Source organism: Vipera berus, assembly GCF_964194415.1.
Source record: "Vipera berus genome assembly, chromosome: 1".
Lineage (NCBI taxonomy): Eukaryota > Metazoa > Chordata > Lepidosauria > Squamata > Viperidae > Vipera > Vipera berus.
Window position 1 is genome coordinate 304,477,409 of NC_138202.1, and position 26,828 is coordinate 304,504,236.

At 38.5% G+C, this 26,828-nt stretch overlaps 1 protein-coding gene across 8 annotated transcripts in view; it reads left to right on the forward strand.

Annotated features, from left to right (window-relative positions):
- Positions 1–5,060: 5,060 nt before the first annotated feature.
- Positions 5,061–26,828, forward strand: part of LCLAT1 (lysocardiolipin acyltransferase 1) — an 88,218-nt gene continuing 66,450 nt past the window's right edge. The window contains exons 1-3 of one of the 8 annotated variants that reach the window (XM_081323862.1): positions 5,061–5,441; positions 10,861–10,939; positions 16,630–16,786. The gene's annotated coding sequence lies outside the window, so the exon portion shown is untranslated. Of the gene's footprint in view, positions 5,442–9,090; positions 9,233–10,860; positions 10,940–16,629; positions 16,787–22,075; positions 22,298–26,828 lie in introns of those variants that run through there. The other 7 variants (XM_081323864.1, XM_081323867.1, XM_081323863.1 and 4 more) reach the window with 7 other exon arrangements.

Genomic DNA, 26,828 nt, shown 5'->3' on the forward strand with positions numbered 1-26,828 from the left:
AAGAAAAAGAATACATCTAACTTTAATTCCACTTGGAAACTGCTTCTGGATTTTGCACTTGAGATGGAAAAAAAATGAAAGGCTGACTTTTGAGTTTTGCTGCTTAGATAAGCTTGTTGTTGTTATAGAAATGGCTAAGTATGTCAAAATAAAAAGATGGGGCTGTAATATGACGTTATTCTACTGCACTAAAAAGTGTAAGGAAGTCAATGCTTTTCTTTTTTTCCTCTTTACCCTACACTTCTTACTTTCTTCTTTTTCCCTCCCCCAGTTTCCCACTATTTTATACTTTGATAAGTTTAATAAAATATTAATTAAAAAAGATTGTTCTTTTACAGTATTTGTTCTGAACCATTGTACTGTTGTTCAATGAATAGTAAAGTGAAACTACAGGTAGTCCTTGTTTAACAGCTACAGTATGTCGGACAACAACTGCTCACAGTTAGGATGGTGATGAAAAGTAACTATGGAACAAATCCTTGAATTTAGGACCTTCACAGGTCTTCAAGCAAAGGATAATTGAAGTATAGGTAGTCCTCAACTTATCACCACAATTGGGAATACAATTTCCATCATAGGTTGTTGACCGTTGCAGTTGCCAAGTCATCGTGTGACCAGACCCGATTTTATGGCCATTTTAATCTGGTCATAAGTCAAGTCATAAGTGTGTATCCAGCTTAATCAGTGGCGTTTTTTGCTGGAAACCAGAAAAAAAAGCACTGCAAATTGCACTTATGCGACCACAGGATACTGCAAGCAGTCATAAATGCAAGCCAGTTGCCAAGAGCCCAAGTTTGCAATCATGTGACCATGGAGACAGAGCAGTTATAAGTTTGAATTTAGGTCATAATTGATTTTTTCAGAGGCCATCATTAATTCAAATTATCATTAAGCAAACAGTCATAAGTTGAGGTCTACCTGTAAGTTTATAAGCACAGTTGCAGTTTTACTACTTTGCTTAATGATCAAGTTGTCAGTCGCAAATTGTGGTTGCTAAGCAAGGACTACTTGTAAGTCGCATTCATGATAGCTTCAGTGTAGTAACAGCCATCTTGGTTATATTATAGACTTTTTCATACTGAACTGTTTCATTTCATAAAACAAAGTTTCTCTCCTGAAGTCCATATATTTGAAGTTAAAACTGTTTACACCAAATAATTCCTTTAAGATTTGTGCATAAATTCCCAGTCTATCATATCCTTCCTTTGGCCAAATACTGAACATTCTTTTCTTGCCCTAGCTGTTGTCTTTGGCTATAAGAATCAATGTTTCCATTTTAAATAAAGTCCCTGAGTCTTTAATAGAGCATATCCAGTTTTTGAATAAACATTAGCTTTTTATCAAAACAGCTGTTTTTAGTCACTGTAATGTAAGCTTAATCAGATGGAATTAGTTAATGATTGGTGTGTGTGTGTGTGTGTGTGTTGTATATGCATAAAGAAGCTTAAAGCTGCATTGCTGTTCTATTGCTGAAATATGAATATAACCAACTTATTTAAAATGGAGGTTTGCTCCAAATTAAAATCATTCAAGAAAAGTAAAATGTTAGGTTAATATCATACACACTCTGTATATAATGATTTGACTTTATAAGATGCAACCTATATTATCATTGTAGGGGTGGGCGAAGGAAGCAAGAGTGAAAGGTGCATTGTCACTTGTGACACAAACTCCATCTTGTACATACTTGCATGTGATGTTAAGCAAGTACATAATCATGATCTCACAACATACATGTCATTATAGTTAGCTGTGGTTGCCTTTATTATCACTAGTCAGGCTCCAGCATCATACTATTTGAATGCCATGAGAATTATTATTATTAGTACCCAGCTTTTATTATTTTTACAAATAACTCAAGGTGGCAAAAATTTAAGTTCCTCTGACATATCTAAGTTTGGGTTTCAAGAGTTTCAGCTTTGCTACAGTAGCAGATGGTTTAAGCCTCCCAGAGTTAAATCTAAGAGGTGATCCAGGATGATTACAAAGCCCTGACTGTAGAGTTTTTGCTTTTACTGTACTTGCTTGTCTTTTCAGTCATTGCCATGTTTTCGAGTGTTCCTGTGACTTTGGGTCTACATCCATCTTGGCCTCTCAATCCAAGTTTGCTGCTCTGTCCCTTATTGGTGCTTGTCTTTTGGGATTATGCATTCACTTTTGACTTGATTGTCCAAATACTTCCTTATATTCACAAAAATTAAACATTCAAAAGTCATCTAAAATGTATTAAGAAACATCTGTTAACTCCAAGATAATATATCTTTGAGCAATTGGTGATACGCTATTGACCAAATATAAGGGCATCATGTACAGTGGAATGCACAATATGATTCCTTTGGCCTTAAGCTTAGGAAGAATTCATATAGGATTGATGTGTGGAAACCTTAACAGATGTCTCTGCTTACTCCTGTAGATCTCATCAATATTCATTATCTCCTTCCCCTTTGGAGATTTGAATGAGAGTAAAGAAGCTGAACCTCTTATAGATGAAATACAAACACTGATGGTTGGGAAATTTGTTGATGCTCTATACTAGCTTACTTGGGATGAGATTTAAAAATCCTTCTGAAAAAAAATTGGTTTGGAAGTGCTCCTGGCTTCAGCAGTATCTTTATGTATCAAATAATATAAATGGTTAGGAATGACTTTTACTAGCTTTTGCTAGTTGCATACTAATGGCCTGATTAGAAGAGAATTTGTTTTCAGTTGCTATGATCTATTTTCACATTATGCTTTACTGAGATAAGCTATAGTAGCACAGCAGCTAGGTTCACACATCACAATATAGCTCAATACAATTTGCTTGTTTTGGTTTAGAATGTGTGTTAAACTATCCTTCATAGTTTAGGGTTCTATGAGAGCAATATCTTGTCAGGTTCAGAAAGCATAATATAATCCCAAAGTCCTGCTTAGCACAATGTATGAATGTAACCCCTCTATATAATGCTGTCTAGAAAAACAAACTGGCAGCTACATTTAATATAAAATGCAGTTGTATCGTGATGCCTGTCCTTGATCAATTTATTATCTCTTTTTTAATATTCACTTTAAAATACTAGAGATGACCTTTATTGCCATACAAGGGCACCTGAATGGGGTAATGAAAACTGTTATTCAAAACATCTTGAGAATGTTTTATTTGTATTTACTTATTTAGCTTTATATGCTACTTGATTACATTTGTAGTTTTATTAAAAAAGATTAAATATGTGTAGAATATTCTCACGTGTCACACCAAGAAACAACAAAAACTTATCAGAAAAACACTTCCCACCCCTCACAGATGGAATCGCCACTACTATCAGCTCTAAAGGCCTCTTGAACCCTAAAAGTGGAGGTGATTGACAGAAGTGACTATCCCCGTTGTTGGTAAGATCTTTCCTTCCTAGGAATAGGTACCTCCCTTCCAGATATTATAAGGCACACAGATAGTATCAGGAATGTTTTAGCCTCCACCCCACTAAACATCTTTGTTACTCTTCTCTGCAACTTTTTCTTAAGAGTCTCAACATCTTTTTTGTAACATGGTGACTAAAACTGGATGCAGTGTTCCAAATGCGGTTTTACCAAAGCAGTATAAAGTGGTACTAAAACTTCACGTAATCTAGATTCTATCCCCATTGATGCATTCTAAAACTGCACTGGCTTTTTTGGCAGTTGCAGCACACTGCTGGCTCATGTGGTTGTCCACTAGGACTCTTAGTTACTACTGTTGAGCCAGGTACCACTTATTGTATACCTGTGCATTTGTCTTTTCTTGCCCAAGTATAAAATCTTACTTTTCCCACTGCTGACTTGCATTTGTTAGATAGGGCCCAGTACTCAAGTCTGTAAATATCCTTCTGGATCTTGAGCCTAAAGTGTTGATTATTCCCCCCAGTTTGGTGTCGTCAGCAAATTTGATGAGTTCCCTTTCTATTCCCTCATCTAAATAATTTACGAAGATGTTGAAGAGTACTGGGTCTAGGATAGAACCTTTGAATACTTCACTGCTTACTTCCCTCCATATACACGTAGTTCCATTAAGGACTACAGGTTGAGTGTGGTTGGTCAGCTAATTGCAAATCCATCTGGTGGTGATACTGTCAACCCACACGCCTTATAAAGAAGTAGGTTGCAGTCTACTTTGTCAAATGCCTTACTGAAGTCCAAGTATACTATGTCCACAGCATTTCGCTGGCCCACTAATGTAGTCATTTTGTAAAGAATGTAATAAAGTTTGTCTGGCAAACCCATGTAGTCTTCTAGTAATAGCTTTGCTTGTTTTCTAAGTGTTTCTAATTGGATAATAATGAGGGTGTCAATCAGTGTAAATTACAATAGGTAGAAACATAAATCAGCTAATACTTCCCCATGTCACTTATGCAATGAAATACTTCTCTTTTAAGGATTATGCAAAAAGTAAAATAGTAAAGCGTGTATGTGATTGAGTTCTTTCAGCAGAGCCTAAAATTCAGTACTCAAAAGGACCCACGCACATCACAGTGCAATTCTGTAACCGCAGTGAAAGAAACTCGACCTTGTTTAGCCTCAGCGTACTACGTTGGAACACAATACTGGATAGATCAGGGGCAGGCAACCTCGGCTCTTTTATGACTCATGGACTTCAACTCCCAGAATTCCTGAGTCAGCTACGCTGACTCAGGAATTCTGGGAGTTGAAGTCCATGAGTCATAAAAGAGCCGAGGTTGCCTACCCTTGGGATAGATGCACCAATGCCTAAATCAGGCTTTCTCAATTGAGAGTCTTTTGAAATGCGGCACGCTAAAATCCCCCACTGTGCTCCCATCAGTGGTAGTTGCTGTAATCCAAAGCCATCTAAACGGGCTCCAGATTGGAGAAACCGGATCTAAACCTCCGCCCTGGGAAAAATACTGTCCCGTTTCGAATACGGGTACAGATAGGGTCAGCACCAGGCGTGCCCACGCCAATCTCACCCGCGCTTCAACCCCCCCCCCCCAGTAATATCTGGTACAGCCGCTCGCCTCTGAACCTCAGCTCAGGCTACCCGAAATGCAACGCGCTTGGCGTCGAGCGTTGTATTTCGGGCAATCCAAGATGGCGGGCGGCACGGGTTGAGCGGAGCCGGGTGTCGGCTCGGCTTCAATTTGGAAGCGCCGCAGCCTACTCTCTCTCTCTTTTTCTCTCTCTTTCTTTCTTCCTGGAAAGTTGTCGGTGAGGAAGCCGGCGGTGAGGGATAAGGAGGGCAGGCGGTCAGGTGTGGTCGACACGGGGGTTCCTTCGGCTCCACCCTGCCCGCCCACGCGCCCACCCCACCGCTCCACCGCGCTCGAGGGGTAGCGGTGAAAAAGCCGATCTTTTGAAAGGAAGGAGAAAAGGCGGGAGCTGCTTGATAGACAGGCAAGGATCCAAGGCCGCGGCAGGAATAGGCCTGCTGTAGTTAATTAACCTGAGCTACGTTCGTAGTCCGTTAATAAAAGGTAGGCGAGGTCCTCGAGGGAAGCTCTTTCCTTTTCTTCGATGTAGCGATGGCTGTGGAGATCTGGGGGAAGTGTTGGATTTTGACAAGTAGAGAGCCCTGCTCAAAAGATAAGACTTTTCCATCGCAGTGGTATATATTTATTAATCATTGTGGCGAGATGTTATTTTAGGCCAGGGGTCTTCAAACTTGGCCCTTTTATGACTTGTGGACTTCAACTCCCAGAATTCCTCAGCCAGCTTTGCTGGCTGAGGAATTCTGGGAGTTGAAGTCCACAAGTCATAAAAGGGCCAAGTTTGAAGACCCCTGTTTTAGGCTCGTCGGAGAAGGAACTGAATAGAATTGTAGGAATCCGAAGGAAGAGGATCTGGTCTTAGTTGCAATAACAGAGTAATGTGGCATTTTCTTTTGACTGTTGCAGAACGTCATATGCTTAAAACGCTCAGCAGATTTCTACCGATTTCTAGCCCAATTCGTTGATGAAAGTACTTCGCTGTACCACTGTTAATAAAATCAGGCAGGTGGAAGATAGCTTAGGTGTTTAAATCATCGCATTAAATGGCAGTGTCTTCTGGATCCACTCCTGGAAGTCCTGAAACTCTTGTAGCCAATTGGAAGCTCAGTGTGCTGACTCCTCAAAGCTCTCTGGGAGAAGAGCCAGGTGAAATGAACCCCTTAAAAAAGGTGCATTTGGGCTGTGAGACCTTACTTCACAGAGTAGTAGCCAGAACAATGATTTTTTCCTTTATGAAATTATTTGCCCTGATAAATATTATTTTCCTGTAAAGTATCAGATTCTTGTTTTTTATTGGATTGGGTATGTTTTTAGATACTTAGGGATGTTGCTTTTCTGTGAATGTCTTTTGGATGTTGTTTTTCTGTGGATGTGTATCCCTATACAAGAGATTGGACAGCCATTTGTCTGAAATGGTATGGGGTAGGCAACCTTGGCTCTTTTATGACTCATGGACTTCAACTCCCAGAATTCCTGAGCCAGCTGGCTCAGGAATTCTGGGAGTTGAAGTCCATGAGTCATAAAAGAGCCAAGGTTGCCTACCCCTGGTATAGGGCTTTCTGAGCAGCCCTTAGTCACTTTGAAATCAGACAGGACCAAAAGGCAATCAATATAAGTAGTCCTTGTGTTACAACCATAATTGAGTCTGGCAATTACTGTTGTAAGTTGGGACAGTTGTACCATTTGACCAGATCCAATTTTATTACATTTTTCATGGCAAATGAAGCAAATATGGCAGTTGTTAAATAAACCCATTGTTTGCTGTGGTGTGTTTTTGCTGGAAACAGGAAGTAAACATCAGTTTCCAACAAAGCCATCATAAATAGCAGTCATGTGACTGTACAATATTGCAAATGTCAGTAAATACAGACTGGTTGCTTAGTGCCCAAAATGTGGCTATGTGATTGTAAAGAGAACCACATTGGAACTTCAAAATCAGGTTGTAAATAGCTTTTGGGGGTGTCTGTCATAATTTTGATTGGTCCTAAATAAAAGTGTAAATGATTCATCAGCCTTGCCTAATTATCCTTATAGGAAGGAACTAGAGTAGAGGTCCCCACCTATTGTGGCCACCAGGGACCGGTTCCGTGGAGAGAGGTTTTTCCACAGGCCAGAGGGTGCGTGGTTTTGTGTGTTGCCTGCATCCCGTGGATGGGGCTTTGCTTGTTTGTGCGGCCCAGTTGCTGGCATGCCAGGGCCCGGTACCTGTCCATGGACCAGGGGTTGGGGGACCCTGAACTAGAGTATAGGCTTAGGATTGTACACCAATATTTTTCATGCCAAGGATCCTGGGCTTAATCCCTAAGCAATGTTTGCACTGATTGGGAGATGACCAGACTGGGTAAAAGTGTTTGAGATATTTTGTAATTGAAGGTTTTCTGTTGCATTTGTCCCAGATTTCTTGCCTTGTGTGTATATTGTTTCTGCATTGGCCTTAAATGTCCTGCCTTCAAGATGTTTAAATAACACTTTTATTTCAGTGTTAGATGCCTGTGTTTCAAGTATATGAAGCCTTTTATATGAAGAGCTATTCACTTGTTAGGGTTCTTTGTGGAGAAAATGCTCTCAGTTTGAGAACAATGAGCATCATACAGGCAGCACTATAATAGAGATAAAAAAGGAATCTATGGTGCTGGTTATGTTGTCAATTAATGGCTTTTCTTACTATTATTCAAAATACTGCTGCAAAATAATTTCTTCAGTAATACCCATTCTAACAAAATAAACGTATGGAATCGGTTTCCTAATATATCTAGCTAATTTGTTTTTCTTTTATTCTTTTATTCTTCAGAAGTGTATCATTCTTGCAGTCAGAATCAGAGGAAAGACTGAGATGTATTTTTGGCCCTGTCTTCTGTCAAATCCCATCCTCTATTTGTTGCGGCCCTATACATGTCTCATTCAAGTACAAATTGGGTTTGACTCTCTTTAGATTTTTTCAGGTCAAACAGGGTTGTGTAGCTGTTCTCACCTATGGTGGTGGCCTGGCTCTGATTGTTCAATTTCTTTGAACTTTTTTGGAATATTAAAAATTGGGTTCCTATGTTGTGCAGAGAATATAAATAAGTAGGGAACTCTCCCTGTTGCAGTAGTGAATTTTTCAGTGTGGACAGCAGTGGGAATTCTAGCACACAATGGAGCCAGTAGGTCAGGGGTGTCAAACTGGTGGCCCACAGGCCGGATGCGTCACGCACAGGCCACGCCCACCCTGGCTCCGCAAAGGGAAAAAAGTCACGATATGTCACATGACGCGATCGAGTTTGACACTCGTGCAGTAGTTTGATCTCTCTTCTCTCTTGTGCATGTGTTTTTAGAGAACAATAGATGCTTGTTCTCAGCCACCAGTTATTTCTTGCTCAAACAGCAGAGTTGAAGATTTGTTAGCTTTTTTAATAGATGGCGTTTTCAGTATTGGTTTTAAGCGATATAAAAGTGATTGTCTTTACAATATTTGTAATCAAAATGATTATTTTCAGTCCTATGATTGCATCATCTAGTGTTGGAACCTTTTCTTATCCAAATAAATCTACCCCCATAAACTTATTTAACAAATAGGTGGCTTCTTGGTGGATACCGATTGGCACAATAGCTATTCTTTATATTGAGTCTGATCAGGGGAATGTATCCTGAAAAATCTGTAGATTGTTTTTACATATTAAATATTCCTCTGAAATGTTTATGTAAATATAAACTGAAGTTTTGTCAAATATTCAGTTGCTTCTAAACCAATTCATTAATAATTAGCAAACAATTGTACTAGTTGAATTTTAATTGTTATTAACTTGATGTATATGATATTATTATATCACATGACATGCCAAGCCAGAAATTGCGCCTTCTTCCTGCATATTGTCCAATTTTTTGAGGTATTGGTATATGGTTATCCTGGGGTTAAAGAATTTAGATAAATCAGGATATGTGTACAAGCATGAAGCTTCCATGTTTGAAGTCATGGGATAACTTGCTTTTTTTTGCAGTTATGTGTTCTCTGTTTTGCCTATATTTAAGCTGTACATTTTGTCTATATTTATGTTTCTCTAAATATCATTAATTTGCCTTCAATTAATGCTTGCAAAAGAATAAGCATGAATTCAAAAAAGTGATTATTTTGCTTTGAAGTTTGTATTTAAGTTTTTGGCAAGTTAATTTTCTGTTAGTTTTATCAAGTTGCATCAGGAAAATGGATATTTTATCTCCCAAAGCAGTCATTTTACAGGAACAGCCATGACAGTAAAATGATTCCATTAGCTGTTGTGGACTTATAAAATTGTTGAAAGGTAACCTGAAACATTTCAAGTCTACTGAGCAATTATATCATTATTACAGAAATAATCCAGATTTTTAAACATCTTCCATTTGTTTTATTAAAATCTGTAAGACAAAGAGTAATTTGAACATTGTTGAGTGTATGTTTTAAGAATCTTTTTTTCCTTAAATGCTTGCCAAAAATTATTTATACAAGTCTTATGCAAGTGAAGAATTGCAAATAATTCATGGAAAGGATGGTCTATGAACAGGCAGTATAGAGAAGAAAAAGATAATTGCTTATCAATGACAATTTTGTCTTGAAGTGTTTAGAAATCGTTTATTTTAATTTTGTTTAGTTTCTTATAATCATAGTGTTTTGAATTTGCAGTCTTTTGGAAGAAGTAGACATAGATTCTGTAATGACATTTTTCCATTCATTTTATAAATGTTGATCATTACATAAAACCTTTTTAGAGAATTTTTGTTCAAAAAGTAGCATTGGTAGTTGAATCTTATGAATACCAATAGTAAAAATAACCAAGTGACATGCTAATATAGTTAATGGCACAACTGAAAGTACAAAATTAATACAATCTGATTTTGTTAATACAAAATATTATTTTCTTCCTGGAAACCATAAAGTCTGTGAATCAAATAAATTGAAGTTAAGAATTTGGAAGAGAAGTTTGAAGAAATGAACACAGGCTAGGATCCAGAGGCCTGTGGAAGTAATTTTGAAAGCCCCTAGGAGGATTTGAAATTTCATATGTTGAAGTGCTCTTGGAGCTAAAAAGAGAGTTGTGAAGCCATTTGTGCTTTGTTGTGAGAATCAGAAACCAAATTCACAAGAGCTCATGCAAACTCTGCATGATATAAAACAGCCAAGATATTGAATTTCTACCAAAGATGTATATCCGTATGTAGTATGTACATTTATACAAAAAACTCATCAGAAACCAGTGTAGGATCAAGTAGAAAGTATGCTGATATGCTGGGACTTTTTTTTTCTCAACCAAAGATTTTGAAGACATACTTTATGCAGGACTGAAGAGAGAAAAAAGCATCTCTCAATTCTTCATTCTGGTGATAGAAACCTTTATTCGGTTCTACTGTTAATTTGTTAGCAATAACACATTCATGGATGTAAACAGTTGAAACAATCGAATGTACCGTGGAATAATAAATAGTGGTGAGGATGTTCTTGGGCCTAAAAACTAGTTTTATGAATATAGAACCATAGTTATTCACTGTTAGGCTTTTTATGTTTATATTCCACTTTATATATTTGGAAGTTTTTTTTATATAGAGACATACTTAATTTATCTTCACTGAGTTCCTTGGAGAAAAATTAAATGCCCTCTACTAAGATACAACATTTTTGATAGTTACAACAGCCCTTTAGGTCTGTTAATTTACTATACTTGTCTTTTTCTGAAAATCATGCTAAACATTTAACTGCATACCCGAGTAAAGTTGTTGAAAGACAAAATATCTCTGTGAGGTCAATATATTCAGTCAGAAATGGTGGCAAACTTAAGTTTAATCTTTGAAGCATAGATTTTAGCTTTCCAAACTACACAGGTACATTTATGGTCCTCAGTTATATCTGTTCCGTATGGTCATATCAAACGTTCAAATGTCTTCCTTTTTTTTTTAGACCAATACACATCTCCAGAGTTAAAGACAAGTGTCAGCTTTCTTTTCCAGTCCTTGGGTACCATTCCCCTTTGTTTCAGGTACCAAATTTATTTTTGCTTAAATATTGTAATGCCACTTTTTTTTTGGGGGGGGGGGCAGAGTGGCCTGGGGGCACCTGTTTGGAGGCATACAACTGACTCTTCACTTAAGAAATGATGATTCTTTCTCATAGGATTGTTTTACTCAGATATCATTTACAGTTTTATTTTCTACATTCAGTATTGTAAAAGGTTAAACTTCGACAACTACTTGGATTGTGTATTTTCTCATATAAAATTCCTAATATGGAGGGGGGGGGAAATGGGAGCACAGATAATCCTTGATTTACAACAGTTGAACTCAAAATTTCTGTTGCTAAGCAAGACAGTTGTTAAGTGAGTTTTGCTCCATCTTACAAGGTTCTTGCCCCAGTTGTTAAGCTAATCACTGCAGTTGTTAAGTTAGTAACACGGTTGCTAAGTGAATCTGGCTTCCCCATTAAGTTTGCTTGTCAGAAGGTCACAAAAGGTGATCATATGACCCCAGGACACTACCCGTTATAAATACATGCCAGTTGCCAAGTGGCTGAATTTTGATCATGTGATGCTGTAAGGTCATATGTGTGAAAAATGGTCATAAGTCATTTTTTTCAGTGCTGTTGTAAGTTTGAACAGTCACTAAACAAATGGTTGTAAGTTGAGGACTACCTGTATGAGCCTGTAACTCTTAGCAAGTAAATCTTTGGTCCAAAATGTATTTATTATTTCTACTGTCAAATAATTGTTCCAGTGGTCTTGGGGGAAAAAAACACAAGTTTTTTTCCTGGCAAGAAGCAAGAGTAGATGTAATTTTGTAAACTAGATCATATTAACTTTTCAACTGGCAAAAAAGAGGAAGAGATTAAATTATTTAGACTCATTGAACATTAGCTCTATCTTTCCTCCATCTATCCTTCCCCAGTCTGTTTTTGTGGCTTTAATTACCTTGTTTATAAAGTAAATTGTAGTTCATGGAAATCACTAAGCAACTCAGTCAGAATTACTTCTGTTGCTGCTATAGGGACATTGGAGGAGTGAGGACTGAATGACTACAGATAGTCCTCGACTTTTGGGCACAACTGAGCCCAAAATTTCTGATGTTAAGTGAGACTTTTGTTAAGTGAGTTTTGCCCCATTTTACGACCTTCCTTGCCGCAGTTGTGAAGTGAATCACTGCAGCTGACAAGTTAGTAATCCAGTTGTTAAGTGAATTGGGCTTCCCCACTGACTTTGCTTGTCAGGTCACAAATGGGGATCACCTGAGCTTGGGACACAGCAACGGTCATAAACATGAACCAATTGCCAAGCATCTGACTTTTGATCACATGATCAGGGGGATGCTGCAAAGGTCGTAACTCTGAAAAATGGTCATAAGTCACATTTTTTCCGTGCCTTTTAATTTTGAATGGTCACTAAACAAGCTGTTGTAAGTCGAGGACATAGGATATGGTGAATGATGTGTGAGAAAGCTAGAAACATGAATATCATTTGGTGGTTGGGCATCACTTTAAAAAAATTGTTGTGATTGCTCATGGGTGTGAGTTGCATTTGATATCCATACAGACTGCTCTTGGGTAATGCAGCATATCCTACTGTTCTTTCCCTGCTTCCCCCAACTACTTATATGTTCCCATGCCACTCACCCACCCTAAGTATTCCTTTGTGCTGCTTCTCAGTGTAGCAGCCACACATCTGTCCTCTTAGATCAGGCTTGTCAAACTGCCGGTCCATGGGCCGGATGCATCACGACGAAACTACGCCCTCCCCATGGCCGGCAATGGGGAAAAAGTCACGATATGTTGCTCGTCGTCATGTGACATCGCAAGTTTGACATGCCTGTCTTAGATGCATTTAATCCTCTTCAGCGCATTTTCGTTCCTGTCTTGGAGAATGAGTTCCTTTCCTGTAATCCATCTACTTCCTCTGTTGCCTGACTGTTTTTATTTCTTTTTAAATATTCCTTCTCCATTTGCTAATTTAAAGCTGCTTTCAGTGCAGTTAAAATGCAACCAAATAAGCTATTAGGGAGAGGCAAATGTCACTTTCAAGCATTAGGTATATAGTTGCTTTTCTACTCTTATTTTTATGTCTGAGCTTATCTTGAAGGAAATGACAATTGGAAGCAGCTATTGGAAGCCTGTACCATAAGAAGGATGGAGGAGAAAACCAAGCTGTTGACAAACATTTCCCTTTATATGTTTCCAACTGTAATTGATTCTGAATTACTGGGTTTTAGGAAGTCTTAGAGAACAACTCTTTCATGAAAACAGCTGTCAGAGTAGCAGATAAATATGAGATTAGTGAAGTTCTAAGTACATCTGTAGTGATCACGTTCTCACTTTTTTTTGCAGCAACATATACTGCATAATGGTGTGTTTGCAGCATAAAAAGTACTTGAAGTTAAATAATAAGTCTGGATCCTGGATCACGAACATGCATTTTTGCTGGACCTTTGTACTAAATTCTGTATTAATCCCATTATTATGGTAGAAATTGTTAGTATTTAGAAATTAGTATTGCACACTGTGTTTGTTACTGTAGAAAGCCAATTTAGTGGTTAAGGTGGTGCCCTAAAAATCAGGAGACTGTGAGTTCTAGGTCTTCTTTAGGCATGAAAACCAGTTGGGTGATTTTGGGCCCATCATTCTGTCTCAGTCCAATCCACCTTACAAGGTAGTGATTGTGGGGAAAACATCAGGAAGGAATATTAGGTATGTTCACCACCTTGAGATATAGATATACTAATAATTATATGTATTATAATAATGATGATGTAATAATTGGTGCCTTGGGTGCAATTCTAAAAGATCTGGAGCACCACTTGAACCACATTGGCTTTGGCAACTCCCCATCAGTCAATTGCAAAAGGCAGCTTTACTTGGAATAGCTTACATCCTGTGAGAATACTTTTAACATCATCAAACAACAGCATCTGCCTATCTCAAATCCTTGAAGAGGACTCAAAAGCTGGGGAAAACTCCAGTCTAAACATCTGGGTGACTGTACAACCAACCATAATATTTTAAGTGTTTTATATGCTGAAAAAATTGCAACAGTGGTCCTGATATTTTATCTTGCCCTGTCAAGGAAATATATCTGTTTTACATTGTATTATCTTTGGGAAAAGACCTCAGTTTCTGATTATTATTAATATTTCTAAAATCTAGATTGCAAGTCACAGATATTTTTCTCAGAGAAAGTGTTTCCATAAAATAGAAAGTTGTTCTGAACATAAGGTTTAAATTTATTTCCCTTCAAATCAAGTCTTAAATAAAACTTGACAAGTATCCACTGTTTCCAGTGTTTATATCTGGCAAGATTCTCATTCCAAAATGGACATTTCAATTTATAACTTTGTTATCCCACATATCTTGAATTTCAGTTCCCAAAACATAACTTAAATACTTTTTAAATTCAAGTAAGATTCACTCTACTTCCTTCTTTTTTTTCTTACATTAATCCATGTAGTCTCAAGGGTCAGTTTTCTCTTCCATATGAAAATAGCATTTTAATATTTCATTTAATATTGAAATATGGTTTAGCTTAGAACATTGCAGTGTACACATTACTGTTTTATTCCAAATGTTGACTGACATTAAATAATGTACATCCATTCTAGCCAAAACAGAAATGAGCAGACATCGTCATCATCAAAATGTTGATGTTGATGTTAAGCATGTTTTTCTTTAAACTTAAATAGAAAAAATTATCCTGAAAGTTTGCTGCACTTGTTCATAAAATGTCAAGCTTATCCAAATAGTGATTATGCGCCATCAACTTTTATTGACTCTTATTGGCCAAATAGACTGATCTTCCTAATAGTATTATCTTAGATAGCTGTTATATATATTAAAGTTGAATGCTAGCACAGTATCCTTATATAGTGAAAACATCACCTACAAAAAGAAGCATGCTGTGGAGAAATACAATCTTAAGAAAAACAGAATACGTACTCAGGAAAGTCTTCCTCCTTGAGAGTATTCTAAAGACATTTAAACCTATTTATTTATTTGCTTACTTAGTATGGTTCACAGGCTGTTCAGTTTTCTTTGGCTCTATGCAGGTTACATGAAGCAACAAAGAACATTAAAGTAGAATTAGTAATTAAAACAGCAGCATCTAATGGTGGAGATAGATCAGTCCTCATTGTCCCAATATGTTTTCCTGAAGATCCATGTTTTCATGGCTGTTTAGAAGCCCATGGGGGGAGGGGAGACAGAGAAAAATAGACCACACACACACACACACACAGAGAGAGAGAGAGAGAGAGAGAGAGAGAGAGAGAGAGAGAGAGAGAGAGAGTTAGTTTGGAAGATGTAATGATTGGCTGGAGTACTAAACAGAAGCATGTACCACTGAAACATTTTGTTGCAGTTCCCCTTGTTTAATCAATCACACTCAAAAGCGTTTCTGATTTCATCTGCAAATTATTAGGAAATGTGGCTAGGATAGCTTATAGCTGGTTCCTGGAAGCTAATGTATCCCCCCTCAGTATGTGGGATTTTGGTGGTGTGGGGTCAGTATCCTAAAAAATACACTTGTTTCATAAATTTACTTAGCAGCATAATGGAAGAATGTAATCCTACTCTTATTAGGCAGTTTCAGAATAAACAGGAGAAATCACTCTTGTTTTTCTTGAAATTTGCAGCTATGAACAGTTACTTCATTAATAGTTTTACTGGAACTTTTAAGCAGATATGTATGTATAGGGCTGCATTTTTTGCATAAGAAGAACATGTTTGGTGACCACATACATAATTTTATACATATTGTACTTTCGCAGTTAATTGGCTTTCTTTGGATTTCTGCCTAATTATGGGATTGCCACTCATACTCTGTCCATAATATTAGGAATTTTACTGTTACTCTGAAAGTACCTTCAGTGGAATCTGCCTGTCCAGCCAGATCCTGGAAGAAAACGTTTGCTGAGAGAAGGCTAACATCAGGACCCTGAGGCAGACCCTTCTTGATGATAGTCCCCTCTTTCTGGTGTTTTCAGGCACTGAAGAGCTGGTTCTTCTAGATCAGAGGTCCCCAACCTTTTGGGCACCAGGGACCAATTCCATGGAGAGAGGTTTTTCCGCAGACCAGAGGGAGTGTGGTTTTGTGTGTGGCCTGCATCCCACAGATGGGGCTTTGCTTGTGCGGACCGGTTGCTGGCATGCCGTGGCCCAGTACCGGTCCATGGACCCTGTTCTAGATGGTCTCTGGAGGTGGAACAGAATGTTGAACTGAATGAGTGGCTTAGCTGATTTGGTTCAGGTTTCCAGTTGTTCCGTAAGTTCTACTACTGTAGACAAGTATGTAAGTAACATAGAAACTTATCAGTCAATAAATAATTGTAGTTATTTGCATAAGAATGGACACCACAACACTGTAAACAAGTTTCGTAGTTTAAGTGCACCATGCCAATTCAGCTGTACAATTCTTTGAAAGAGTGACCAGGGAATACTGGTTTTAAAATAAAAGCTGGTACGTTTCCCCCAGTAGGTTAAGTAATATATACAAAATGCCATATTTTCAACACACAGTGTGATATGTTGGTGTAATATAATTCTTTTGAAGGACTGACACGTGATTCTCCCTTTCCCTTATTCTCAAGAGTATTGCTACAGAGACTAATAACGGTAATATCAATTGGTTAGTAAAAGTCTACAGGGAGATGATAGGGAACTATGTCAGGTTAAATCTAATAATGCATCTCTTTTCAGTCTCCACTTGTTCTACAGGTAGTCCTCGACTTATGGCCACATTTGGGACCAAATTTCAGTCACTAAACAATGTGGTTGTTAAGCAAGTCATGATGTGACTGGACCCCGATTTTAATGACCATTTTCACTGCAGTAATTGAAGCAAATCACTTGGTTGGTAAGTGAATCACACAGTCTTTAAGCAAATCTGGCTTCCCCCATTGAAAGAAGCCAGCTGGGAAAGTCACAAATCATAATCAAGTGACTGTAGGATGCTGCCACCATTGTAAATGCTAGCCAGTTCCCAAGGTCCCTAATAGTGATCATGTGACTACAGAGATGGTGCAATGGTTATTATTTTGAGGACCTGTCGTAAATGAGGTTTTCTTTAGCACAATTGTAACTCCAAATCATGGTTAAATAAATGATTGTAAATTGAGGACTCCTGTATCCTCCTTTTCCTGGAAAGGTAGCATACTAGCCTGGCTGATGCAACTTGAAAATAGAGAATGAGTTTCCTATTTAAATATGTTCTTTTGATAGCTGGATTATCTAAACTCTTTGTAGATAGATTGCATATAACTTGATTGTGATATTTTTCAGAATCCCCTTCAGGTTTGGGAGTGGGGATGTTTTGTAATAATTTTCTTCCATCCTCTGTGGTTATATCTTGTTGAAGATGTAGAAGGAAGATATTGAACCCTAAGCTCTTCCTTTGTGAGGTGCTACAGAACGGTCCCCTTTCTCTCTTGCTGCTTATTGACTGTGGAACTATTGGAGGACATGCTCCAATGGCGTCTCTTCAGGTATCATCAGTATGATAATGGTACTCAACTATGTATCTTTTTCATGGGCTGAAAAGCAAATACAGTCAGCATGCTTTCCTGGGACCTGGAAGCTATGAGAATCTGGATAGGGAGATGAGTGACTTAGCCTTACAGTCAACTGTGGCCAATGATATTTGATTTTGGATAGAATTACGCTTCCCCCAGACTGAACTAGTGCATAATCATCAGTTACAGCTTGAAAGGTACCTTGAGCAGAAGGTAAATGTGTCTGTGATTGCCATTGCATAGATCCATCTAGTACAGTGGCCCCCCAATCTTGGGCACCAGGGACCGGTTCCGTGGAGAGAGGGTTTTTTCACAGTCCAGAAGGGGCATGGTTTCACATGCTGCCTGCATCCCGCAGATAAGGCGTCACTTGTTTGTGCAGACTGGTTTTTTGCATGCCATGGATCGGTGCTGGTCCACGGACTGGGAGTTGGGGACTCCTGATCTAGTATACTGGTTACAGCTCCTCCCATATCTGGGAGCTCTTCTCACAGTCTCTTATGCTTTGTTTACCTCAGATGTTTCCTTTGAAAATCATCCAGAAGCTACAGTTGATCCAGAATACAGCAGCTCACATAGTTAAGGGTAAATTTCATTAACCCTATGCCACTATTTGAAAAGTTGTCCTGTTTTGGGATTGGCTTCCAGGAGCAATTCAAGATGCTAGTTGGTTTAGAACTTTGTTACTTTTGGAATTAGTTGCTTGTCTATTCAATACGTTCTGCAATGAATGGGATCTTGTAGGTTCCTACCCTGAAAGAGTATTGCCACCCAAAAGTGATGGGGTGAACCTATGTAAATGCCTGCTTGCAAGTTGAATGAAAGTGAATCCCCAAAGAACTAGGTGTTCATTATGAGAGGTCATACTTACAGTGAGGTGGCAAATAACCTTGTTCTAAACTGGATCGCATTCTTTCAGATGGAGAAGGACCCTTTATCAGTTTTGGTTGATAACAGTGTTCTATCCAAGGGGGAAAAAAACCTGTGGTGCAACATGTTGCTGCCTCCAGATTTGATCACTGTAACCACTCTGCACGAGGCTATCATTATAGCTAGTCTAGAAAAAGAATTGAAAAGTCATGTAGTCTCAAAGAGATTACATTATACCTGTGCTAAAAGCTTTTTACTGGCTGCTGTTTTGCTGATTTTAAATAGTGTGATAGTTTTGAAATTAATACTCCTGGGTTGTTGTTGTTTTTTTGTGTGTGTAGTATAAACAATTAGTTTATACTAATTAATGCAGGTTCGCATCCCACCAGGCTCAAGGTTGACTCAGCCTTCCATCCTTCCGAGGTAGGTAAAATGAGGACCCAGATTGTTGGGGGCAATAAGCTGACTTTGTAATAATGCCGCTGGGGGGGGGGGGCGAAAGCCCTAATAAGCAGGCATATACATAGAATGAAGGCTACTGCTAAGCACATTGGTTTGTGCTTAAATTGTAAGCCGCCCTGAGTCTTCGGAGAAGGGCGGGATATAAATGGGATTAAAATAAAATAAATAAATAAAATAAATTGAAAGCCTTTATGGTATCATAATAAAATCAATAAATAGTAGCTATGTATATATCCTAAACAAGAATTTAGTAAAAAATACTGTCTTTTCAAAAAAAATTGTACAGCATTCTATAATAATAATTTAGAACTAATATAGCCCTCAAGACTACAACTCCAGAGCTTTTAGTGCTTTAGTAGTTACCTTGAACAGGAATTAATTCTTGAAAGAATGAAATGCTTAATCCACTTGAAACATTTGTTAAAGAAATGCCGGCTGTCAAGAATGTTGAAACCAGTGTTGAGTTATTACAATAACATTTTAAGGAAGTTTTTATTAAGGGAGAACATATTAAAATACTGTTTCCAAAAATGGGTTGCAAATCTTTTGGGATGTCCTTATCAGTGACTAGATTAAATGCTTTTAGCTAGATGAAAGGATTCTGGAATGTGAAATTAATGGATTGCCTTTTTTAAAAAATTAAGGAATGAATAATAAAGGCAAATACTCAAAGCATTATGAAATTAATAAGGAAGTAAAACAGAACAAAATAAATAGTAATATAAATTCACATATATTCACATAATTCATATATATATATATATTTGTATACATATATGTGATTTTGAAATAATGCATGAGGATTTATTTTCATTTTTATGGGAGCGATTTATCATCTCAGTCCTTAATAGTTTTTATGTAGTGTATGGTTTTGAATGATATTAATATTAATAATATCAAATGTAACACTGCCACTGGTGATTCTACAGTCAATCCCAAAGATCTTCTGGAAGACCTAGTTATTACCAGCTTTCAAATGCTATAAAAGTAGGGGCCTTTCTCACTATAAGGGATATATTTGCTCTCTCAAGAGAATGGCTTCCACAGAGAAAGTCCATCATTGGGCCTCCACTTCAGGGTAGATGAAGATACTTGGTGCTTTCTAACTGTTCATATTAGGCAGATCAAATCTATCTGGGAAAGGCCATCTCTTAGATACTGGCAATTAGTTATATAACATATAGCACTTTGGATTGCACATGCAAACACAGTGGTAGTCAATGCAGCTCCCACACCATCTATACAAATGGCAGTAGTATGACTGGTCAGAAATCAGCTATATTGTGAAACAGGTGACATTTTTGGTAGTCTTCAACTAATAGCTAGGTAACTTAGTTGAAGCTAACAGTTATAGCAATCACATAGGCCAATATTCCACAACCTAGTTAGAATAGACTTCAACTTTCGTAGTTCGCATACAGATGGAAGAAGGCCAGTTTGTGTGGAGGTCTAGTTGTGGAGCATAGCTTATGATGTCCTGAGAGGTGCAAACCTTTTTGGTATGGCTTATAAACAGGTATTTATTTCCGTTCTCTGGTAATTCCCAAGATGTAGTATGCACTTAAAACATGGAGATGTTTGCTTCACTTACGCTGTGCAGGTAGTCCTTGACTAACAACTGTAATCGAGCCCAGAATTACAGTTGTAACTTGTGCCAGTCATTAAGCAGGTCATCATGTGACCACACCTGATTTTACAACCTCTTTTGTGTTGGTTGTTAAGCAAATTCATTGTTCTCAATGGGAGTTTATTGCAAGAAACCAGCAATGAAGACCAAGTTCCAGAAAAAGAAAAACCATTATAAATTACAGTCATGTGGTAACAGGATGCTGCAAACAGCTATAAATATGGGCCAGCTGCTAAACACCCAAAATGTGATCATGTGACTGGAGGTTGGTGTGGCCATCAGAACTTTGAATCTGGATTGTAAGTAGCACTGTGGAGGTGTGGCATAACTTCAAATGGTTGTTTAGTTCTGGTAAATTGAGGACTACCTCTCCTGTTTGGATGTCTTGTTTAATTCATCTAACAGCAGACGTGTCAACTCACGATGTGACGTGATGTTGCAGGACATATCAGAGCTTTTTCTCCATTGCCGGCAATGGGGTGGGCGTGGTTTCCTGGTGACACATCTGGCCTCTGGGCCGGCAGTTTGGCATCCCTGATCTACAGTATTAATTTTGATTTTGTTCAGATTGTGTACTTGTCCAATATGAGGGAGGGAGGAATAGCATGGACGGCACTGCTAATCCTCTAAGTTCTGAGGTGCTCGATACCGGCTTTTTCTTATATCTATGACTTGGATTAGATATGCCATATTAGTAGTCCTCATTTAATGACAGTAATTGGGACTAGAGTTTCCATTACTAAGTGATGCAGTTATAAACCATGACCATGCCACTTAGCAACAGAAATTCTGGCATTTTTTTCCTTGCCATCATTAAACACTGTAGGTTGTTAAGTGAGAACATCACGTGGTTACCTTTCACAAACCTTTCTCTATAGCTTTGCTTGTAGAAAGCTGGCAAAGAAGATTGTAAATTGTGGTCATGTGATCACACAGAATGCTGAAATATTGTAATTAAAAGATTGCTTGAATCCCAATCACTTGATTGCAGGGATGTTGCAACCAATGTAAGTATGAGGACCAGTTATAACTGATGAACTACTTCATTAGTTTCATAGATCAGGGGTCCCCAACTCCGGTCCATGGACCAGCACCAGACCGCGGCATGCCAGCAACGGTCCACACAAACAAAGCCCTGTTCATGAATGCAGGCAACACACAAAACCACACACCCTCTGGTCTGCAAAAAACCCTTTCTTCACGGAATCGGTCCCTGGTGCCACTGGCATAGATGGTTAAACATATGTAGGGGATGCAGTAAGGTGGAAGATGAGAGAAGAAAATGTGGTTATGCAGATGCAGGCTACATGCTACATGGTTTAGAACCTCATAAATTAGCAGTTGTAATATGTTAAAAAGCCATTGGTAAGATCTTCTGAGATAGCTGAAACCTTTTGATGTATATCAGTTGGCAGTCTTTCATATAATGGTGGCATAGTTTTCTTGTTCTAAAATTGCAGCTTTAAAATCTGTAATGGAGTATCCGGCATTAGCTTTGTCTTTGTTGATGGTTTTTGTTGGGGTTTTTATTGCGGGTTTTTTATACTATTATTTATTGTTTTAGCTCGGGCTCCTATTTAATTCTCTTTTAACTTTTGTATTTTGCATTTTATATGTGCCCTGTTCACCGCCCTGAGTCCTTCGGGAGAAGGGCGGTATACAAATATAATAAATAATAATAAAATAATAATAATACCCCCAGCACTATCACAGGCCCCAAAACTTCACATATGAAAGAGGCATCTTCACAAGCACTTCCTCCTGATATAAGCCAGCATTGCAATTGCTAATTGTTCAGTACCATAAGGGGGCATGATGGTTCAGTGGTTAAAGATGCTGAGCTTGTCATCTGGAAAGCTGAGAGCCTGGGTTTGAGACCCAAGCACTGCACAACAGGGTGAGCTTTTGTTACTGGCTGCAGCTTCTGCCAATCTAGCAGTTTGAAAGCATACAAGTTTGAAAGCATGTGAGTAGATAAATATGTACCACTTTGATGTGAAAGTAACAGCACCTCAGAATATAGTCATGCTGGTCATATGACCACAGAAATATCTTTGGACAACATTGACTCCCTTGGCTAAGAAACGGAGATGAGCAAGGACCCCTAGAGTGGGACACGACTGGAAAGGGAAAACCTTTACCTTTCAGTACCCTGAGTTCGAATGGTCACTGAATGAATGGTTGTTAAATGTGGACCATCTATATAACTGGACAGATGAATTATATCTTTAATAAAGAGACATGCAAGGTCAGTGCCAGTAGAAAAGTAGTACAGATGATCCAAAACATTTGGTTTTGATATGCCAGGTTTGCAGCTAACTATCCCAGCTTGGGCATATGCTTTTGAGATGAGGTCATTGTTTTCCTTTAATGTCGCACATTCCAGGTTCTCCAGAATTGAATAAACATATTTGTTGGTGAGTGTGGAACAAGTGATATCATAAAAGGTAATGCTTGTGAAAAGTAAGATGGTGGTATGTTAGTTCAGCATTCTATTAAAATGAAATGAAATTATATTAAAAATAAGATTCAGTGAAGGGAAAACAGAAAGCGAAGAAGTAAGAACAAAACCTGAATCAAATATTACTTAATCTGCTGAGCGCTTAATTGCTTCCTTGTTATTCAAAATATAAAATTACTTAAAAAATCTTTATCACATCCTAATTTTGCTATTTATATTATTTTTAATATTTTAAAATACAAGACAATTTTGATTATGAATTGATGCTTCTGGTCATTCGCTTGGATACTCAGCTACTCTGTAAACTTTACTGAGACCAGGCAAGATAAAAAAGTATTTGAATATTAATGCTACAGTAATATGAAGGTAGAATTTTCTAGTTCAATTTTATGTAAAGGAGAGAAGATTGTTAGATTGTAACTTGTCAGTTTAGTATTTGTATTTATACACAGAATGTCAATTTTATAGAGCAGATATATTTTACAACTGGATGAACTCAAGAAAGATAACTGAATGAACAGTCTTCATTAAGAACTTATTTTTAAATCTATCCATTTGCTTTAGTGGGAATCTATATAATTAATAATGAGAATAAAAGTATTTTTCTATTTTTTTCTTAATTCAACATTTCTCTGACAGGCTTTATGGGAGCTGTAGACTATATGAAAAACTTGCTGCATATACTCTTACATTTCTGTATTATTCCCTGGATTAACTATATAAAAATGATTAATTGAAGCATCCTTGTACAAACATTGAAAAATTTGGCCCATGTTTGAATTTTCTACATCTTTGCTGCAGGAAATGGCATTGTAATATTAATGTAAAAGTGGAGGGACCACACTTGAATCTTAAAGTTTGTAGCACCTCTCTGTGCATTTAAAAATTCCATTGAAAAGGAAGGAGGTATCTCTTAAAATCAATGGATGTTTCAGTAATTGGCTGTGGTATATAGTTAAGGGTTACAATCCAGGGATAGATTTCTATTTCTGGAAGGACTTGGGGGAAAGAGAATTTTATCTCTGTATTCAGCTCCCTATCTGTCCATAAAATGTGCCCTGGAAAGTCTTCAAACTTTCAGAAGCATATTTTTGAGGATTTACAAAATGGGAACAAGTTCCATTATCTAAACAAGCATGTATCCACACAATAAAGACATTTCCCTAAGAATCAAATTTAGTAATTAATTTATAATTAATTTTATTTTTGCTATCGCTTCCAATCATGTTTAAAGGCAAATCAGATAGCTATAGAATTGTAGTAATTGAACCATTTTGTAGCTGGTAAGCTGACCAGTAGGTACGTGAAATTGTTTGACACAGTTTTATAATTATTCATGAAATTACAACATAGTTCTTTTTTTCTCCTAGTGAGAGTATTGACTTGATGTTTAAATACAAATTTTGGGAGAATTTATGAACAGTGGTGCAGCTTTCAATAAAAAGTAGTCTTTCTATACATTTTATGAGGCAGCTACTTCATTTTTTAAAAGCCTGATTCAGAGCAACATCTGTTCTTGCTATTATTTCTTGCTTTAGTACAATTCCCTATAGAAATAAAATCAGTTAGTCTGAGGAAAATAAGAAAAAATATTGAGGATTATTTAGTTGCAAAGATTGAATGATAAGTTCATTCTTATCAAAACAAATTTAATTCATTGAAAATAGTGAGATTTCTCTCAAGCATCACTATTGGTTGAACTGAATTTGTTCTTTATGTCAGTGGAAAAATTATATTCTCTATTCATTGATAGCCATTTCATTTTGCTCTGAACAGTTGAGAAAGCAATTAATCATGTTTCTCCTTTTTAGAATTAGTCCCTCCATGTGGTCCTTAAAGAGGTTAATAATTTCCTTGAAGAAACCAAGTTTTTTTTAAAAAAAGTTAGCAACAATGGATTAGAACAGTGATGGCAAAACTTTTAGAGACAGTGCCTCAAAACTGCCTCGCCCCTGCCCTGCCCCTGCCTCTCCTGCCCACAGGGCCACCCACCACCTCTATGGCCCACCACAGCAGATCGCCCAGGCGGCCCAGCAGCCTCATAGCAGCCACACCCTCTGTCCACGCTCCACAGCATCAGCTGCCATGTACTTGGCTGCGCTGTTCTCCAGCATGATAGATGGAGAATCCACGAATGGGTTAACTCTGTCTTCCTGCCCAATTAGACTAAGTCAGTCAAACTTGCCACACCTCTCCTGGGCCAGAACACCTCCCATTCACGACTTAGTCTGTGCCCAGAAAAGACGTAGCAAATTTGGCTCCCAGAATCCTGCTGAGTCTTCTCTTCAGAGTAATTTGAGCAGGTCGTACAGTTCCCCCCTCCCTTCGTGGATACTTCTCACCCCCTGCACTGGGATCAGTGCAGTATCTGGCTTCTTCCCCTTTCCAGCTTCAAGCTCTGTCTGAGCTGCAGCCTTCCAAAAGCCTCAGGCTTTCATTTTTGGTGGCCGCCATTTTGAATGCCTGCTGCTTATTGTCAGTTCGGGAGGAGTTTTTCTCAGTTCAGCTGTCTTGTTTAAGATTGCCTAAAATTGCAGGAGCTCGTGAAAACATTCCCTTTTTTTCTAGCTGCAAGCTCTGACTAAGCTGCAGCCTCTTCTGACTCTCTGGCTTTCGTTTTTGCAGCACGTTTATTGTGGCAGCCATTTTGAATTACGTTTTTGAATTTTGCAAGTCTGTGGGGAGGCTTTCACTTAGAAATTCTGTGTTGCTTGTTTTTTTCAGCGTGTCTGAAGTAGCAGAGGCACACGAAGAGTTTAACATTTGCTTGCCTTCTATCCGGTCTTGAGGGGAAGGAACAGATTCCCTCCTGTGCTCATTTTCCATAGCGGCCGCCATTTTGGGCATTGCTATTGTCCCAGTTTTTCCTGAAAGCTTTTGGCTCGATTTGTCCTTGTCAGCTCAGGAGGGAGAGGGGATGGATTTCAAGCACCCCCAAACTACAGAGTTACAGTTTGCTTTGTCAATCCAAGGGAAGCTGGCCTCTGAGGCGCTGCACAAGCGCAGGGCCCCTTTTCAGGCTTCTTCCTTGTAATCATTGCAGAGGGCTCTGAGTTCAGATTCCTTCTGCTTGCAGTTCATTTTTTTTGTGTCATCAGTTTTATGCTGACTCAACAACATCACACCCATTCATTATTTCAACCAGGGACCAGAGACAGACCCAGGTTGCAATTCCAAGCAAAGTGGCCCTTTCGAGGCACGGGGGGCCGCCCCTTCAGAAAGTCTAAATGACTTCAGGGTGGTCTCCCCAATTGGTGGCAGACTGACGTTGTTTGTTCAAAAATGGGAGGCCACCACCACAGACGCTTGGGTCCTCAACACTATCAGGAGCACTTCATTCCTTGTCCGCTGTCAAAAAATGCGGTCAGGAAAGCTCTCATGTCAGAGGCTATTCAGCACCTCTTAGAAATAAGGGCCATAGAACCAGTCCCAGATGGGCAGCTAGGAAGGGGGTTCTATTCCATCCTTTTCGTCGTTCCGAAGATATCTGGAAGATGGAGGGCAATACTCGATCTAAAGGGGCTGAACGCTCATCTCACATACAAGAAGTTCAAGATGCAAACACTACAGTCCATCTTGGTCAGCATCAGGAGGGGAGACTTCCTGACATCCATCGACCTCACGGAAGCATACCTTCACATTCCCATCCTTCCTGCCCACTGGAGGTTCCTCAGGTTTTGCTACAAGACTCACCATTTCCAGTACAGAGCCTTACCGTTCAGCCTTTCGTTGGCCCCAAGAGTGTTTACCAAGATCTTGGCGCTGACCGCGCATTTGAGGTCTGTCCCTGTACGCATCCAGTGCTATCTGGACGACATTCTCATCCAGTCCCTATCGGTCCAGGCGGCTCAATTGGACCTGGCTTTGTCTATCGACTCTCCAGGACCACGGGTTCTCGGTGAACTTTCAAAAGAGCCAGACAGTTCCCTCAACCCGCATTCTTCATTTGGGCGCGGTCATAGACACT